The sequence below is a fragment of the Misgurnus anguillicaudatus genome, chromosome 19 (genome assembly GCF_027580225.2).
Source record: "Misgurnus anguillicaudatus chromosome 19, ASM2758022v2, whole genome shotgun sequence".
NCBI classification, from domain to species: Eukaryota; Metazoa; Chordata; class Actinopteri; order Cypriniformes; family Cobitidae; genus Misgurnus; species Misgurnus anguillicaudatus.
In genome coordinates this window covers 41,810,377-41,828,893 of record NC_073355.2, presented here as the reverse complement: position 1 = coordinate 41,828,893, position 18,517 = coordinate 41,810,377, and the positions used below count along the sequence as shown (strand labels likewise).

The 18,517-nt window shown below is 36.6% G+C and overlaps 2 long non-coding RNA genes across 2 annotated transcripts in view; both read left to right on the top strand.

Annotated features, from left to right (window-relative positions):
- Positions 1 to 18,517, top strand: part of LOC141350917 (uncharacterized) — a 152,681-nt gene that overhangs the window by 37,954 nt on the left and 96,210 nt on the right. The window lies entirely within an intron of this gene.
- LOC129455176 (uncharacterized) lies at positions 1,029 to 5,801 on the top strand. Its single transcript, XR_012359376.1, has 2 exons — positions 1,029 to 1,890; positions 4,244 to 5,801. It is a non-coding gene; the product is annotated as an uncharacterized lncRNA (long non-coding RNA).

The following is an 18,517-nucleotide window of genomic DNA, read 5'->3' as shown; positions in this document are numbered from 1 at the left end:
CAATCACTTCCTTCCAGCTGTGGAAATCAAACCAACATCCTCTGGGTTGCAAACAAGTCTGATTCTCTAACCACTAGGCCACAATGCTTAAACACATATCTGTCAATCCTGGTCACTTTTACTTAAAATCTGTGCTTTCTAGAATCTTTATTTGTAGGCTTCTTGATGCCATAACCTTGTTGTTGACATTTTATATGGTATATACACGCCATGCACAGGGCTGTATAAAATGCTGTGTAGAAAGTGTCCTAAATTTTGAGCCTATGATCATTCCTATATTTCTTAAAATTACAGGTAAGAAGGGTGACTTTCTACTCTTGGACCTACGTTTTCCAGACATATGTGTGTTGTCCTGCTATGACAAACTGAGTGTGCCGTGACCTTACATTATTATGACCATGGAATGAGAGCAGTTGGACCATGAACTCACATCGTGACCAATGTGAGGTCACTCATACTATTGTTACAATGTACACTAACTTTGTGGCCTAGTGGTTATAGCGAGTCAGACTTTGTAACTCAGAGATTATTTGTTCAATCCCACAGCTAAGTTATTGAAGTGTTGGGGTGTTGCAGTGATAGTTGCCCTGTGTGGGATGTGCATATCTGTGTGTGTGGTTTTTGTGTGTTCATGACTTGCAGTGGATGGGTTCATGCAGAGAGAAATTCATGTCTTTTTTACTTTTTCTTTTATTTTGCCCGATATCAGTTGCAATTAAATAGTGACATGTTTCCAATAGCAAAAGCTAGCATATTAGCTCTCTGAGCACCCTGCTGAAAAAAACAGCATCAAACCAGCATGGACCAGCATGGGAATTATGCTGGTCTATGCCAGGTTTAGCTGGTGGTCACCAGCATACCAGCACCAAAACACAATATATGCTGGTCATGCTGGAATGACCAGCATGGGATGCTGGTGCTAATGCTGGTTTGGTGCTGGTTTAGCTGGTGCTAATGCTGGTGCTGATGCTGGTTTAGCTGGTGCTAATGCTGGTGCTGATGCTGGTTTAGCTGGTGTTCACCAGCAAACCAGCACCAAAACATGCCGGTACTTGCATATGGTGGGCTTTATGGGGTAGTACAGTGAGTGTGAAGTGATCTCATATTGTGACCTTCATATGAGCACACATTGAGTGTGCAGCGTGCTTACACATTAAGATCATGACCCACACAGTGAGTATCTTGTGAGCTCATGGTGACTTCCCTTACGAAAATTAACCATGGTTTTACTACAGTTAACTTAAAACCAAAAAAGCATGGTTACTGTAGTAAAACCATGGTAACCACAAAATAACCATGGTTTTGACAACCATGTTTTTCTAAAACCACAGAACCATGGTTAGTGTAGCCGTTTAGTGTAGTAAAACCATGGTCAAAGACCCGAGGTGAGGTATACATTAAACGGTTAACCTGAAGTAGTAAAACCAAAAGAAAGTCAGCATCTCTTTAGTGTCCTCACTAATATAAGAAATTACTAGTTTGTCTTCCACCCAGTGCAAGCTTTTTACATGAACCCCCAAACCCCACCCAGAAAAACACAGCACAACTTATTAAAGTTTATTTAATTTATTTTAATGTTTGATTGTTCTGTGAAATACAGTGGTAATTAAGTGCTAAAAATCTACAAGAATTGAATTTGTTTCACGTTTTTTTTTTTTTTTTTTTGCGCCACTGGGTCAATACAACGTAGTACGCATGTGTCTGCAGGAAGAGCCGCTTGTGCGAGTGCTCCATACTCCAATCCAGTAGGTGGCGGTAAATGCACCTTAAGTTGGTTTGCCACCCACCATTTAAACAACAAAAGAAGAAGAAGAAGAAGAAGAAGCCGCTTGTGCGCATGTGTCTGCATCCAAAGGTTACCACGACAAGTTTGCGACTGAGTAAATACAGGTAAGAACAGATAAAGATACTCTAGTTATTAAACCAATTTATTGACGTTATATTTAAAAATATAATGTTGGCTCGCTAAATATTAACCACATTTTAGCCATGTGCATCACGTATTAGTTTATATTTAGCGTATTAGCCTAACTGTTAGTTTGTTTCACGTAATTGTTTGCTGCATTTCAGCTTGCATATTAAGTTACACGTGTTTTTTGACCGGCATGTGAATATTAATCAGTTCGGTTACTCAAATACTTCTTGCCATCTACGGACAACGTTTCGTATGTAATGAATTTCTCACTTGTCAAACTTGGTCTGTGTGTGAGTGCTACAGTGGCATATATTATGGCATGCCACTCATGTGAAATATGAAAGTAATATGAAACATTCAGTCACTCAAAACCCTAGGTCAGTTTAATTTTGGGTTATCTTGCATGACACTTCACAATTTACCTGGGGTCACCAATTAATCATGCATATTTATAAACAGAGGTGTAAAGTACTCGAGTAAATGTACTTCGTTACTGTACTTAAGTATTTTTTGGGCTACTTTGTACTTGTACTGAGTATCAAAAATATAGGCAACTTTTACTCTCTACTCAATTACATTTTTGATTGGGTATTTGTACTCTTTACTCCACTACATTTGAAATGACACTTAACGTTACTCGCTACATTGTTTATTCGTCAAATAAAAACGAGACGAAAGTGTCAGAGGGTGATGATGGATAGAATCTGTGGTCGCGAGGTTACACGCACACACACAACTGAGGGACTTCATTTGGCGTTGCGCAGAGCAAACGTATGAAATCAAAGTACTGCGAGAGCGAATCAAATGCATATGGAGAAGTCTGGTCTCGCGGTACTTTGATGTCAAACGCTGAATGGCTTGCGTTGAGCCACCGTAGCAGGACATCTGCGTGCTGCGTATGTCATAAACTGTAGAGAAAAGTTCGCGTCTGGTCTGAGAGAAGAGATAAAGAGCAAACATATGGATGCATATCACATTTGCTTCTGTCAAGGGACCCTTTGTTAAACATGTGATGCTACAATCAAAACAAAAGTGATGCGCGATTGCAGGAGGGTCATCCCGCAACTCAAAGGCAAGCACAAATGTTTATATACTCTGACGCTACTGTATCAGCTAACCTGAGATGGTTACATAACTTGATATAACTTACTATATAAGCCAAAATAAACCAGCGAGGTCCTGTACTGATTGCCCGAGTAACTTAAGTACATTATAAGATTGATAATAAGTGTACAATTTCACTGTCCTCACATTTAATCAAGTATGCTGTAATGTATTTACTGTAAAGAGGGATGCATGACGGAAGAAATGTAGTGCACTTAATGTGAGATAGTGGTGTTACGGTACTACATGTGTTTACAATTAATCTTTCAAATGAACAACTTCACGTTTTTAATATGCATTATCATATTTCTGTTAGTGTAATTTTAGTTTACAGGAATTTTTTAAATATTAAAATTATATCTTTTTTTAGGATAGGCCTATATAAGAATATTTGGTAATGTTAACAAGATTTTAATAAATTTAGTAATTGTTGAAATTAACATTAACAAAGATGAATAAATGCTGTATAAGTGCAGTTCATTATTAGTTCATGTTGAGTAATGTAGCTAACTAATGTTAACTAATGAACCTTATTGTAAAGTGTTACCATATATTTATATCACAAAGTTAGGCTATATATTTTTCAGCATGGCACATTCAAGTACACAATGACACTAGACTAAAATTAAATGGGTTTAAATTAAATTGAATGTAGATTTCTAGACTAAAATCTCATGGCATTTAGTTGAATAAAATTAGACTAAAACTAAATCAATTCAGATGACAAAAATATGACTAAAACTAAATTCAATTTTTGTCAAAAGACTATGACTATGTTTAATCTGTGTTTGTTCTGCCAGGTCAAAATTTTGAGGAGTTTTATTAGGAAATAAAACCTCATAAATAAACTTTCTAAGTTTTCATTGCCCAGATCTACAATGTCTCTTTGTGTTGAGGACTAGTGCATCTTTGAGCCAACATTCAGTACGAGTAAAAATACTTGAGTACTTTTAAATTGGGTTACTTTAATACTTTTACTCAAGTCGTATTGAAATTGGTAACTTGTAACTTGTAGTGGAGTAATTTTTACAGTAAGGAATTTGTACTTTTACTCAAGTATGGCTTTCAGCTACTCTTTACACCTCTGTTTATAAATTAATGTTGTTTTATACCACTGGCCTGTTGAATGTTTTATTCTGATTGGCTGAGAAATGTTTGATTGATTAAAATGTGATTACAGAAAAATAACCAATCTCACAATTTTTTTCTTTCCTTTCCTTACAGATACTACAGTACGTGATCTGGAGCTTGACTTCACATGTTTTGTGGTGATTAAAGGCGGAGTCCATGATGTTTGAAAGCCAATGTTGATATTTGAAATAGGCTTGCCGCGATAGTCGGTGAAACGGTGATAACCGGTGCTTCAGCCTCTCACCGGTTAGATCACTTGCCCACCGCGACACCGTCTTTCACCGTCTTTCACCGTCGTTTTGATATTTTCGTGTAATTTAATAATTTAGTTTCGTTAGAGAGAGCAAACTGAATGTGTCTGGTGCCTGAATTCAGCGAAGCTGAACGCGCGTCACGTCACAGAGCCGCAGGTGTCATTTCATTTATTCCTGTCAGAGTTTGCGAGGCGAGCTGACTGACCAGACGAAGGCAGAAGCCGCGTCCTTACTCGTTTTTGTTATAATATACATATATGATGTTTAATATAAGCGAGATCGTTTTGTTGTTGTGTTTATCATCAAGAAAAATAATAAACCCATCATTCAAGCAGCGCTTTATGGAGAAGTAGCCGGTTGCTCTGCTTGTGACTGGCTGGTTCTTTGAGAATTACCTGCGCACATTGACTCAAGCACTTAAGTAAACCAGCTGTTGCCCTCGCATTGCATGCAAATTCATACGCAATTTAACGCAGCGTACGCAAGCACTGCATTTAAACAGTTGCGTAATTCAAAAGTGAAAGTAAAATGTGCACGTCTGCATGCGCATTTATAAGCCCCTCCCACACGGTGACACCGGTTTCACCGGGTTTGTGACACGCTGATTAACCGGTGGGAAAATTACGTCACCGCGGCAACCCTAATTTGAAATCACCTAAACAAACACGCCCCCCCTACCCCAATAGAATCTGGACCTTCTGTTGATAGACCCGCCACACACATATGCAACCCAGCAAGGATGTCGGTTAGTAGACACGCTCCTTACTGCTGATTGGCTATAAGTGTGTTTTGGTAGTCGGCCCGTCTCCTTTTCCAAAGCGTTTTTCAAACATCGTGGACTCCGCCTTTAACAAATTGTGCGGTGCTTTTGGCATTGTCTATCCATGTATAATTGTGATGTTCCAGGAGTGCTAATGGAAGCTACACGGTATGTAGATGTTTGTTCCAGTATGTTTATGTGTGTGTACCTGGTAATTATCACGTTGTGGGGACCGAATGTCCCCACAAAGATAGGAATACCAGTAAATTTTGACCTCGTGGGGACATTTGTGAGGTCCCCATGAGGAACCAAGCTTATAAATCAAACGGAATGATGTTTCTTGAAAATCTAAGGTCGCAGAAAGTTTTCTGTGATGGTTGGGGTAAGGGTTTGGGGAAGGGAATAGAATATACAGTTTGTACAGTATAAAATGCATTACGTTTATGGAATGTCCCCACAAAACATGGAAACCAGAATGTGTGTGTGTGTGTGCGTGCCATGGAACAAATATTTATTTTATACCTTTTTGTGTGTTCTGTTTTTGACTTTTTTCCCCTGATATCAAGACACCAAAATAATGTTTTAATACGCATTTTCATGTGTTTGTAAAGAAAATAAATGGTGTACTTCACTGTTATTTGTGTTATTCTTTATTCTGACATTTACACTTTTGTAGTCAGCCCACACACATTTAGTTTATTTTGATTTATATAGCACTTTTAAAAGTTTTTATTGTTGTAAAGCAGCTATACATACAATTATAATTTAAATAATGGTGATAGAAATTGATAAAATAAAATAGACATTATATGGTAGGAAAATACTTATATATGTGTGTGCGTGCGTGCGTGCGTGCGTGCGTGTGTGTATATATATATATATATTAGTATTATTGCAAATTATTCTCAATGTACATATGGTAAATGAAAACTGACAAAAATTTCAAGTGTGTTGCTTATATTGTAAGGGATTTAAAACTTTTGGTTCTTTACAAAATACTTGCCTGGGCTATTCACTGTACTACTGACTTTTGTCAGATTTATTGAAAGGTCTTTCTGTGTTACATTACTGAATTAGGTATGTGTCCAGTGGCACAACAAGACTCAAAATCTGATCCTGAAAAACAAGCTTTAAAAGTCCAAGCATTGTTTGATGTAAAAACTTATGTCTGGAATTACAGTTTAATTGTAAAAATACAAATAAATATAAAACTAAGAACATTTTCCTTAAAATTACAAATAAAAATGTTAAATTGTTAGTATGGTCATGTACTTTAAATATAACAAACCACACATTTAATAACAGATTTTTATTGTAAATTTACATGAATTTGTATGTAATTTAAGAAAACAGAAAAAATACTGTATAAATAATATAGTATTTTCCCGTTTAAAAACGTAGATTTTCTGTATTTTGTCTTTAATTACAAAATACTTAAAATAACAATCGAGCCGTTAATTGACAGATAATGTTTGTAATTTTACAGTGTTTTAATTATATTTTTCAATAATGGTAAACCACTGTAAAAAATGTAAAGTAATTGTTCGTAAAAAAAAAATTTTTTTTTACAGTGTATTGTATGATAGGAAATATCTCTTTCCCTCCCCAGAAGACAGTCATTTATTTTGCAGAAAATGCAATTGACCACTAGGTGGACATAGATGGACAAAGTAGTCAAATTAGTGTTAGTAAACACAGCTCATTTAGTTCCTGAACATACAATGATATATTTAGTGGGTAAGGTAAAGGATATACTAATAAGAGTGTAAGCTAACTTTACGCTAGTTATTTAATTAGCATTATTTATTTTGTCAAATATATCCTGGTAAATTAAACTTTTTTCTTAACCCAGCCAATAATGTAATAACCAGCCAATATAGTAATAGCTTATTACATTATTGGCAAAAGTTATAACGTTATTGGTTTAAACATTTTATTACATGTTATTACGTTATCATACTTTAACTTGTACTTTTACTACAGTATGCACTGTCCAATTCTGCTGCTGGAGGGAAACTGTCCTGTAGAGTTTAGCTCTCCAACCTAAGTTAAACACACTTGAATCAGCCAATCACGGTCTTAGTAGACATACTAGAAACTTCCAGACAGGTGTCTTACGTCAAGTTGAATCTAAACTCTGCAGGACAGTGGCCCTCCAGGAGCGACTTTGGACACTCCTGCACTAGAGTAATACAATAGAAAAACATTTTATGCTAATTCTGATGCTCTATACTTTCTCTTTGCAGATCCTTGGCATTGTCATCCCCATTTACATTGCACAAATCATGTCTCCTGGGCCTTGGCGTGAATACTGTGTCAACGATACTGTACCAACATTAATTTGAATAGATAACTATAAAAGCACTGGAAATTGTTTTTAATTTTTCAAGGTGGATTGACACATGGCAACATTAGAAAGGCCTTCCTAGACAACATCACAGCAAGTATGCAGTATAATCTCCTGTCAATCTATCAGTTACACTCGTATGTCATGTGTAAAGTTAAATTTTGGACTAACTGTTTGCTTTGGACAGATGGCACCTGACATCCTCTGGCGGATCATGATGGTGATGTGGCTTTCTGGAGACTTTTATTGACGTGCAAGGTTTTCAGGGACGTTGTCAGCAAGCCCAAATTCAAAGAAGAGGCCCACTTTGTGTGGCTGGACAGTAAGTTCTTTAAATCTAAGTTGTGAGTACTGTAAAATGTACTTGAGAAAGTTTGTCTGTTCATCTGTGCAATCTAGGGCTGGGCCAGAATATTTGATTATTTGAATATTCGTTCTGTGGGGTGAAATTCGATTTTCAGTTTTGAGATTCGAATATACAAGATTATCAGTGTTAAAGGTGCAATTTGTAAGATATTTGCAGTAAAATATCCAAAAACCACTAGGCCAGCATTATATATTTTGTTCAGCTGATTACTTACAACATCTCTAATGTTTTCAACTATTTGTAAATCGTGAGAAAATTGCCATTCTAAAAAGTGACACGGGGCAGTGAAACTCAGGGCAACATCATAAAAAAAGAAAGGAAAACTTAAAAACAAAATTATGTTTGCAGAGATTTTATTTTTTTTACCACTTTGCAACCCTACAAAACTCTGTTTTCAGAGTTTCATAACTTTTTCTAACACATTCGCATGCGTGCTTGCGCACCAGTTTTCAGATAACCATTTTCAAGGTTTCAAACCTGGAAAACAAACTTATACAAGTGGGAGAAGAACACTGACAAATTTGAAACTCTGAAAAATTGTTTGCGCAACATTGTAAAAAAGTGGCTCTTCCAAAGAAGGAAATATCAAAAACAACATAATGTTAGCACAGATAGTTTTATTATTTTTTTACATTTGGCAAGCTTGCAAATCAAATTTTTCGATTTTGAGTTTTCGAACACTTAGTTTCAACCTTTCAGAACATTATTTTCAGTTTTGAATCATGGCAGGATTTTAATCACATAGGATTTAAGCATTAGATAAGCCGCTGTTACACAAAATGATAAGACGGTGGCGCTAAAACACAGAGTGACACTACACATAATTCCAGCAGTAAAGGAGTCGGCAAAATATTGTACATTTAGTCTACATGTATTTCAGTATTATTTATATTTTATTCTTGATTTATATCTTAGAAGAGAAATTATTATGTGGTTGGTGATAATAATTTACACAATACCATAATAACATTTATTTATTAATTTTAAATTTTAAATATACAGTACTGTGCAAAAGTCTTAGGCCACCATGCCACAATTAGATTTGTTGTTTTTGCAATGTTATAGTGATCATATGTAAATAGTTTCTCAGTCTCTTTAATAGAATGCATCCAGAAAATACAGGAAATTTGTAAAACTGTAAAGTGTAAAATTTGTAAAAATGTAAAGTGATGTGTCAAGTTTTTAGGGTAAACTCCCCTTCCACTTGAGCAATAGCAAGAAACTGCAGGATCACTTAAATCTAAATAAAATTAAATCCTAATTTCAATTTTAAAGAAATTAAGTCTTTTTTCTTCATTCTGCTCAAAAACGCTCAGGATGTGTTTAGTCCCAAGAGAGGTCACACTTAACACCAACGATGGCTAAAGAAGACATTTAGTTCTGAAAATTATTTTTTTGTACATGCTTCCTAAATTGATTGAAAAATAAATATAGATGGACATTAAAACTTCTAAAACAACAAGTCTGGTGGTGGTGGCCTAAGATTTTGCACAGTACTGCTTATTAGCAATTATCTTTATTTAATTCAATTATCAGTTTGTTTCATAATACATTTATTTTGTATATTGGTATGCTGAGGTTTGTGTTACAGTGGATGTGTAGATTGTAGGACCTAATATTATAGAGTGAATTTCAAAATCATTAAACTGAGAGTGACTTTGACTTTTTAAACAAAACAAGAATGCAGTGAGATCAGAAATGCAAGCACAGTCTTTTTTCAGACCCAATTTTATGTGGACTCTGTCTTGACTCGGACTCGACTCTCTCTTGACCCGGACTCAACCCTCTCTGGACTCAGTCTTGACTCGGAATCAAATGAACTGGTTTCGAATACAACACTGCCTGACACTTCCTGAAAATGCGTATAAATAGCACGAAGTGTAAAACGCGTGCAATACATACGCCAAATTCCACTTTGATACTTTGATACGCAAGTCCTTCCCATTCACTTAAACGGGGCATCTTTTTTGTCGTTTTATTTATTGGTTTCTCAATTTTTTTGCTATTTTTTTACCATTTTCGCTTGGGTTTAGGGTTAGAACAACTTTTTGTTATATAAAAATGACATCCTAACCCAAACCCTAACTCTAACCCCAACTCCAAGCGACCATGGCTTAAATATGGACAAAAACATTGAGAAACCTGTATATTAAATAACCTCATTAAGCAAATCTAAAATCTAACCCTAAACCCAAGCGAAAATGGTTTAAAAAACAGAAAAAATTTGAGAAACCAATAAATAAAACGACAAAAAGATGCCCCGTTTAAGTGAATGGGAAGTACTTGCGTATCATATGCACGCCAAAGTGGAATTTGGCGTATGTATTGCACGAGTTTTACACTTCGTGCTATTTATACGCATCCTCAGGAGACTGGGTAGGTAGGCTATAGCTACTATTAGTCACACTAGTTGTTCATCATTTGGAAATAACCTGTTTTAGCGTCTATTACCATTGTATTGGTAACTACAGTATACAATTAATTTGTACTGTTTTAAACTGATATAAAATTTAGTTTTTTGTACTTTCATTTTAATTGCATACAAACTAAAAACATTTTTTGCTGGATAAAAACAAATATATGTTTGATAAAACACTTACCACAAAATTATAAAATAGGAGAGTAAAAATTGTAATAACCTTCTGTTTAGTGACATTAACTAATTAAGCAAAACAGACACCGAAACAAGAACATTTTATTTTCCAACGCAGTTGCCAGAAGGAACCAATGAGGAACCTTTCCACATGCCCCCTACCTTTTGACACGCCCTTACCTGTCGGCACGCCCATTACTCCAAGTTGCAGCTACCCCTGGCTCATCTGGAGGGACGTTTTCAAAAATATCTTCTCCTTTGTCTTTGTTGGCTATTATAAAGCACAGATTAACTTCTGAGAGCCTTTCTTTGGTGTACAGACTTATTAGCATAATGCAAGCCGTGAAGTCAAAGAAATTAGGACTAAGCCTAGCTATTTTAGGTTGGATCGGGGCCATCGTGTCATGCGCTTTACCCATGTGGAAGGACTCCGTCTGGATAAGGAGTGCGACAGAGTATACCACCAAATGGGAGGGAATCTGGAGGAGATGTGAGAATAGCACCGGAGAGAAGCAGTGTGAAATCCAGGACTCCATGACCCTCACATCGGACCTGCAGGCGGCCCGGCCTCTGTGCATCGTCGTTATCGTGATGGGAGTGCTGGGACTTTTCTTCTCCATCGTGGGCGCCAAGTGCACTCCATGCGTGAAGGAGGAACGCGTCAAAACCAAAGATATGTTCGCCGCTGGCGGCACCTTCATTTGCGCTGCCATATTGCTTTTGATCCCCTTGTGCTGGGCGGCTTACAATACCATGAAGAATAAAAATATCAAAGACATCAGCCCTGACATCATCGAGTTTCGGAATCAGATAGGTACATCTCTGTATTTAGGATGGGGGTCCAGTGCCCTTCTGTTCGGTGGAGGGACCATTCTGTACTGCGGCCGCATCCCGGATGAGGTTTTAGAGGAGGTTGTGGAAACCGGCACTAAATTATTGTCATAAGCTACTTAATTTGTGAGAACATACACTGTGTTAATGTCACACGCTGTATTATGTGATATGCAAATGATCCCAGATAGCACAGGTACGTCTAAGATGTCTGCTGGAGATCTAGAATACATCTGGTGTGTAAAAATATTTTATTGGTTTTTAACCAACTTTATATGTAATCCTTAGAAACATTATAAACCTGTGATATTCTTTTATACTCCAATTTTATATGTAATCCTTAAAAGCTTTATAAACCTGTGATGTTCTTATAGTTTATATTACAAATATTGTTTTAATGCAAAGTATTGTAAACACTGAGTTGGGAATATATGCATGACGGCTCTTTAATTACATGTTTGGCAAATGAAAGACAAATATAGCCTACAGTCTTATATAAACTAGTTTATTAGAGTAGATAGGAAAAAACATGTATTAGAAAAGAATATAACAAGAGGTTGTAGCAGCCGATAATGTAATAACGTTCAATAACGTAATAACGACCAATAACGTAATAATTTTATTGTAATAAAGCCAATAATGTAATAATTTGCCAATGTAATACATTTATGAACCAATAAGGTAATAATGGTTTGCCAATAATGTAATAAGTTATTACATTGTTGGCTGGTCATTATGTTATTGTCTTGGTTGGGGAAAAAGCTATAAAAATAATATAACTGCTGCAGCCAATAATGTAATAAAACTGATATCACTTAATTTAATGCAGGGGTGCCCAACCTTCCTCCTGGAGGGCTACCATCCTGCAGACTTCAGTTCCAACCCAGCTCCAACACACCTGTCTGTAATTATCAAGCAACCCTGAACACCTTGATTAGCTGCTTCAGCTGTGTTTGATTGGGGTTGGAGCTAAAATCTGCAGAATGGTAGCCTGAGGAACAGGGTTGGGCACAGCTGATTTACTGGATATAAAGTGTCACACTTCCATGGCAAAGTACTTAGCTCTTCCAAATAACTTAAAATCTTGACCATAAACACCCTCTCGGTCTTTGTATGCAGTTATTTTCCTCATTCTTCTTTCTTATTAAATTACTGATTTATTATAAAGTAATGTTTCATTACTGTAATACATACACCGTGTGCAGAATTATTAGGCAAGTTGTATTTTTGAGGATTACTTTTGTTTAGGGATGCTTAACGATTAATCGCGATTAATCGTAAGCAGAATAAAAGTTTTTGTTTACATCATATATGTGTGTGAACTGTGTATAATAACTTTGTATAAATAAATGTACACACATGCATGTATATTTGTATATTTATGTATTATTTATATTATATATCAATATAAATTATTAATATATACTTTTTTTCTTAAAATTATACATGAATGTGTTCATATATATATATATATATATATTTATTATACACAGTTTACACACATATGTGATGTAAACAAAAACATTTATTCCGCTAACGATTAATCGTTAAGCATCCCTACTTTTGTTATTGTACAACTACAGTGCTCTTGCTCAATTTAAAATGCTAACAAACCCTCAAACCTGAACATTTAAGTAGTAAAAGTGACATTTTGGCTTTCTTAAGAGAATATTTCTATGTACATCATTATTAGGCAACTATTAGTGTGCAGAATTATTAGGCAACTAAATGAAAAACAAAGATTTTACCATCTCACTTGGTTTTTTCACCTGTTAAAGTGAGAATAATAAACAAATTCTACATTTACAAAAGAAAAATGTAATAAAAAATATATAAACTCAGTGACCAATATAGCCACCCTTCTTTTCGATAACAGTCACAAGCTTTCCATTAACAGATTCAGTCGGTTTCTTGATCTGGTCTGAACCAACATTTTGTGCAGATGCAACCACAGCCTCCCAGACACTGTTCAGAGAGGTGTACGGTTTACCTTCACTGTAAATGTCCTGCTTAAGAAGGGGTCAAAGGTTCTCAATAGGGTTTAGGTCAGGTGAAGAAGGGGGCCATTGCATTAATTTTTTTTACTTGCCAACCATGCAGTGGAGTACTTTGATGCATGTGATGGAGCGTTGTCTTACAAAATAATCAGTCTTCTTGAACAGTGTTGTTTTCGTCAACGATGACGATAACGAAATGATTTCGTTGACGCACATATTTTTATGACGCTAACGCGACGATGACTAGCTAAAAATGTCTCTAAGTTGAGGAAAACATGACGAGACGCTTAAATGAAAATGATTATAATTATAAGTATAAGATATAATGCATGTCATTTCTGCCTATTTTGCGTGAAATCTGTCTGTTTTTAGCTCAAAAGTATCAGCAATGCTGCCGGTTTCTATCCTTGTTTTGGGTCAACACAGTCTCACTCACGCTCACGCCCACCACCCGGCTGCCGTGGCGCTGCCATGCCGTGCACACGCACCAGATTTCAAACAACAACAACAACAACAACACACCTGCGGCTGTGGCGAGTTCGCAGGACCGTAGGGGTGACGCCAATAAACGGAAAAGACGAGATGATTTATGGACATAATTTCAGTATAATCCATCAGACAGAAAACGGAAATATATTGGGAGACGACGGTAAATGTGGCCACAAACTAGGTGGGAAGAATACCACCAACCTCAAGCGGCACCTGAAGGCTCATCACGCTAATATTTTTTAAAGGTAACTAACAAGTCACGCTGTTAACTAACAAGTCACGCTGTTAACATATGTTAACATCCAATTTTACTCGACATTTGGCTTGTGACATATTTCATGGTAAGCTTAAGGTTTTACATGTATCTGCTTGTCAAACCTAAGCCCATTTCCAATACTTTTTGTGGTGTATTTAAATAATGCAAGGCACGCGTTTCTCAACTTTTTAAGCAAGGTTTCAGCGTAACACACAAACTCAACATGAGGTTATTAGGCTAAACTTTTTTCTTCATAACTTTTTGTCATGACATGTGCAGAAGGCACACCGACTAAAACAACGGCAAGCCCTCAGGGACAACCTTAATGCACATTTAATTGTATTAAATACACCACACTTTTTAACCTAAATTCATTGGTTAAAAAATATTTTTTTTACTAAAATTGACTTAAACTTGACTAAAACCTTTTTGCGTTTTCGTTGACTAAAACTTGACTAAAACCTTTTTGCGTTTTCGTCGACTAAAACTTGACTAAAACCTTTTTGCGTTTTCGTCGACTAAAATTTGACTAAAACTATAAATTTTACAAGTGACTAAAATGTGACTAAAACTAAAAGCATTTTCGTCTAAAAGACTAAGCGTCCCCTTGGAATTATAAGGTTCTATCTGCGTTCTGAGCAGTTTTGAGATATTGAGCTTCAAAGTTTTTGCATTACATATAGGAAAACTTACATGGGGAAGAAGTTTCTTTCAAACATGAAAATAACAGGGACCCTAAATGCATTCTAAATATACAATATCAAAATCCTCTCAAATTTCTAAATGTGGATTTTTGGAAGGGGTCAAATGCAGATAGAACCTTCTAATTCTAAAACAACACTTTTCGCTTAGAATTATAAGGTTCTATCTACCAAAACATTATTTAAACATTAAATATAAAATTAATGTTTTAACAATTTTTCAACATGTGTTAGAAAGTAACATTTTAATCCTTTCTATGACATTTAATATTTTTATTTTTAGCACTTTTATCTCTAAAAGTCTGATTTTACATTGCTCTTTTACAACATTGCTTCTTCCCTCTTCTGCCTCAGTTTCTCTACCATCCTCCTGTATATGTCGGGTTCATTACAAAATAGACAATTTTGTTTTAGCATGTTATACCATTCCCTACTGAAAAATCCAGCTAAAACCAGCATAAGCTGGTGAGCTGGTTTGAGCTGGTCTCAAAACTTGGTTTTAGCAGGTCTCCCAGCCCGGCTCCAGCAGGCACTGCTGGCGTAGTAAGCTGGTCCAGCTGTGCTTCGGTCACCCTCCAAGCTGGTCCAGCTGGATCTAGCTACTGCCACCTTAAACCAGCCAAAACCAGCCACGAGCCCATGCTGGTCTTCGCTGTATTCTTCAGCAGGATTGAGCAGCTACAGGCTACAATCATTCTGAAATCATTTTAATACTGAGGTAACTGCTTTAACAATCTTTCACATGTTTACATTTTGACATAACGATCATAACTTACTGTAAACACACTTTTTTTGGGTAGGATAGGTTAGTTCGTTTTTTCTGTATTTTTTATCTTAGTGCGTTCCTCTTAATATCAGGAATTTAGAAGCTAGCACTGCTGGCTAGTGTGGTGTCTAACTATGAAAACAATCTCCTCAGCAAGACCTAAAAAAAAGACTGCCCCTACTGAAAAATCCAGCAAAGACCAGCATAAGCTGGTAGCTGGTTTTAGCTGGTTTAAGGTGGCAGTAGCTGGTGTAAGCTGGTCCAACCAGCCTGGCAAAGCTGGTCAAGCTGGTGGGTCAGCTGGTCTTCCAGCATGACCACATAGGTCCAGCTAGACCAACTTAAAAACTGACCAAAACACAGCTAGAGCAGCTTAAAAAGTGACCAAAACACAGCTAGACCAGCTTAAAAAGTGACCAAAACACAGATAGACCAGCTTAAAAAGTGACCAAAACACAGCTAGACCAGCTTAAAAAATGACCGAAACACAGTTAGACCAGCTTAAAAAGTGACCAAAACACAGCTAGACCACCTTAAAAAGTGACCAAAACACAGCTAGACCAGCTTAAAAAGTGATCAAAACACAGCTAGACCACCTTAAAAAGTGACCAAAACACAGCTAGACCACCTTAAAAAGTGACCAAAACACAGCTAGACCAGCTTAAGAAGTGACCAAAACACAGCTAGACCAGCTTGCTATACCAGCAATACCAGCAAAAACCAAGCTGGGAGACCAGCTAAAACCATCTCACCAGCTTAAGCTGGATTTTACAGTAGGGTGAACTTGCCTAAAATTCGGGCTGTCGATTTTAAGGTTTCTTAAAAACTTTGCTGTGGGTGCCATAATCCTCACAGATATTGTGTCTCTGTGATTTTTCCTGTCATCAAGGACAAAGCCGGCAACACCACATATAGGGACAGTTTCACAGACAGGGATTAGACTAGTCCTAGAATAAAATAAATGTAAGAGCTGTCCAAACTGAAAAAAACTTGCACTGACATATCTTAAAATACATTAGTGCTCTTTGTTTAGCCTCAAAATGCACATAAGTAATACTTTTAGTAAGGCATGTTTGTTAAATATTTTCTAATGAAACTAAGTTCTAGTTCTGGCTTAAACTAATCCCTGTCTGAGAAACCACCCCATAAAGTTGATCCTGATTGGTCCTCTTCTGTGCATTCGAAGTGCTGATTAGCTCACGCAGATAGAACCTTATAGAGCCAACTTATGGCGCTTTTCCATCGCATAGTGCCCCGCGGTTTGGTTTGGTTTGGGTCGGGTCAGCTTACTTTTGGTAGCTTTTACATTGGGATCACTTCGTAGTACCCGATACTTTTTTTCGTACCACCTCGGTTGGGGTTCCAAGCGACCCGAGCTGATACCAAACGTGACGCGTAAACACTGTAGTTCACTGATTGGTCTGAGAGAATCGTCATCGGCGCCGTCATCCTATTATGTAAAATATTAGCTTTAGCTTGCTGCTAGCTTGCGCTGTCTCGAGCAAACATGTTGTCATCTGTGCTCTGTTTTAAGTTTCCAAACACCCTTTTAGCGATTAAAAACATCCACAGGTTGTGAATCAGGAACACATAAAAGTTTTTTCCAGACTTGCAGTTTGTGGCGGCACATTCGCGACGTGCACGTCAGTATTATTTATGCTTTAATGCAACTTCATTGAGGCTCAGCGGAGCCGTCGACTGACGCCACGGGTGTTTGAACAGAAACTGTCATGTGAGACAGAGGTAGTTATAAACGCGATGTGCAAAGTAAACATCTATTTGTGGTGGCCAATTTTAATTTTGTGGCGGACTGATAAATAAATAAATGTATGGGAATGTACAAGGACGCTCTCTCTTGTATGATGTCACAGCCGTATGCAGCGCAAATATAACGACACGCCTATAATTCCTCCCACTGAGAAGTGATACTAAACTCAATGGAAAAGCTAACCACGCCAAAGTGAGGTGAGCTGACCCGACCCAAACTAAACTAAACCGTGGGGTACTATGCAATGGAAAAGCGCCATTAGAGTTCGATTTTGTAGATAGAACCTTTTTGTTTTTTTAATAAAACGTTCCAAAATGTACAAAACTTAAAATAAAACATCACATAATGTAAATAAGTTGTCACAGAGTAAGAATATGTGAATAACTCAATTTTGACAAAAATGTTAGATAGAACCTTATAATTCCAAGGGGACGTAAGACTAAAACGAAAACTAAAAGGGCTGCCAAAAACAACACTGTTCTTGAAAGATGCAGACTTTTTCCTGTACCACTGCTTGAAGAAAGTGTCTAATGACATAGCCCCCTTCTTCACCTGACTTAAACCCTATTGAGACCTTTTGATCCCTTCTTAAGCAGGACATTTACAGTGAAGGTAAACAGTACACCTCTCTGAACAGTGTCTGGGAGGCTGTGATTGTGTCTGCACAAAATGTTGGTTCAGACTAGATCAAGAAACTGACTGAATCCGTGAATGGAAGGCTTGTGACTGTTATTGCACAGCAAAATCACCAGTGTTAAATCTACACTGCTGGTGTTTATATGGGTACCACCAGACCTGGTGGTACCCATATATACACCAGGAGTGTACATTTAACACCGGTGATTTTGCTGTGTGAAAAAAAGGATGGCTATATTGGTCACTGAGTTTAAATATATATATATATATATATATATACTTTGTTTTATTTTTATTAAATGTTTATTTGTAAATGTGTAGTTTGTTTATTATTCTCACTTTAACAGGTGAAAAAACCAAGTGAGATGGTAAAATCTTTGTTTTTCATTTAGTTGCCTAATAATTCTGCACACTATAGTTGCCTAATAATGATGTATATAGAAATATTTTCTTAAGAAAGCCAAAATTTCACATTTACTACTTAAATGTTCAGGTTTGAGGGTTTGTTAGCATTTTAAATTGACCAAGAGCTCTGTAGTTGTACAATAACAAAAGTAATCCTCAAAAATACAAGTTGCTTAATAATTCTGCACACAGTGTAC